Source organism: Myotis davidii, unplaced genomic scaffold, assembly GCF_000327345.1.
Source record: "Myotis davidii unplaced genomic scaffold, ASM32734v1 scaffold168, whole genome shotgun sequence".
NCBI lineage: Eukaryota > Metazoa > Chordata > Mammalia > Chiroptera > Vespertilionidae > Myotis > Myotis davidii.
This window is the reverse complement of record NW_006383016.1, coordinates 6,095,443-6,097,120: the sequence shown is the minus strand read 5'-3', so window position 1 is coordinate 6,097,120 and position 1,678 is coordinate 6,095,443. Positions and strand designations below refer to the sequence as shown.

At 41.7% G+C, this 1,678-nt stretch overlaps 1 pseudogene; it reads right to left on the bottom strand.

Moving 5' to 3' along the window:
* Window positions 1-650: 650 nt before the first annotated feature.
* LOC102762048 lies at window positions 651-1,243 on the bottom strand (annotated as a pseudogene).
* Between the last annotated feature and the right edge of the window lie 435 nt (window positions 1,244-1,678).

Genomic DNA, 1,678 nt, shown 5'->3' with positions numbered 1-1,678 from the left:
AGTCCCACTCTTTTTTTTAAAAAAAAACAAACTACATTTGGATTTTTATGTTCAAAGAATTCTATGAAATTTAAACACACTCTTGTAAGAGGACCAATTATATCTACGCATTTCCACAAGTGAGTCATGCGGACAACCGAAAATGACCTCAAGGTATCCAGAGCCCCTTGAAGCTCCCCTTATGAGCACATCAGAGATGGCCTGGGACAAGGGGTATATTGCTTTATTGCATACCTTGCATATTCAAATGAATACAATAAACCCCCTTTAAAAAGTAAGGCACATGAAAAGCCTTCTGTACAAGTTCTGTATTATTTTAAAATTCCTATTGGCTAATAAAAGTATTTCCACTATAGAATTGGAGCTACATAGAAAAGCACATGATAAATGTTTGACATGCAGAATACCTGAAAGATTATCATATCTTACCTCATGGCACAATTAAACAGTCCCAAATCAAATGCCTGTATCTGAATAACAATATGACTATTGTTACAACTGCAAAAATGTTAATCAGATGATCCGCATATGTACAGTTGGGTCCCCAAATATTAACTATATAAAGACAACTGCATTTGTGCTCCGTTTCACTAGCGGTAAGAGATTTGGCATTTTCAGTCTTTTTTTCCCATAAGTCATGCTGCTACTTATGAAAGGCCAGTGTTATACGATGCTGAAGACCATGGAGAGATACTGTTCATATGACACCTGAATCCAGCCATCCTGATCTGTATCGTAGCGTCTGAATATATCTGTCAGTCTCTGCAAGACGATGCAGCCCTGGATGAAGTCGTCAAAGGTGATCTGTCCCCGTCCTTGTCTGTCAAACTTACAAATGAGGATGTCATGAAACTGGTCAGAGAGCCGGTAGCCAAAACCTGAAAGTGCTTGCTTGAGCTCGTTCTTGTCAGTCATTCCCGGTTGTCCCTGTCGTAGGTGCAGAAGATATTCTGCCAGTCCATGATGTACTTCCAGATGCCTGTGAACTCGCTGAAGTTCACACCAGCCTTGTTCTCATGGTCAAACATTGATATGATTGACCTGACAGTCACAGGATTAAATGGGGTCCAGGTGCCATTGGAGAGTGCTTGCTGAAGCTCATTGTTGGATATCACCCCGCTTCTGTCTTTATCAACCCTCTGGAAGACGTTCCACAGGAAGCTCTGGTCAGGCAGTGCTGTACCCACAGGTGGGCCGGGGCTTGGGCCAGTCCCGGGCCCAGGCGGTAGGGATAGGCGGCCATGGGCTCAGGGGTGCGGCTAGAATGGGGAGTCAGAGGCGACACGGAACTAACAGTCCTACTCTTAAAATCTCATTTAACCTTAATTACCTCTTAAAAACCTTATCTCCAAATTCAGTCACATTGGGGGTTGAGGCTTCAACATAAGAATTTTGGAGGGATACAAACATTCAGTTTATAACTTATAAGTGGGAGCAGAATAGGATTTGAGCATAGAGTGTTGCAGGAAGACAATATAGAATGGAGAGCCCTATTTCTTTCAAGGATTTGAACATGATTCAATTAGAGATAGGGAGGGTACCAAGGCAAGCTGGAGTTTAGACTTTATCCAAAGAGCAATAGCAATGACAAACCATTAAAAGACTTTCATAACAGAAGCGGCATGATAAAACTGAATTCTTGAAAGATCTTGTAAAATAGATCAGGGAAAATAGATTG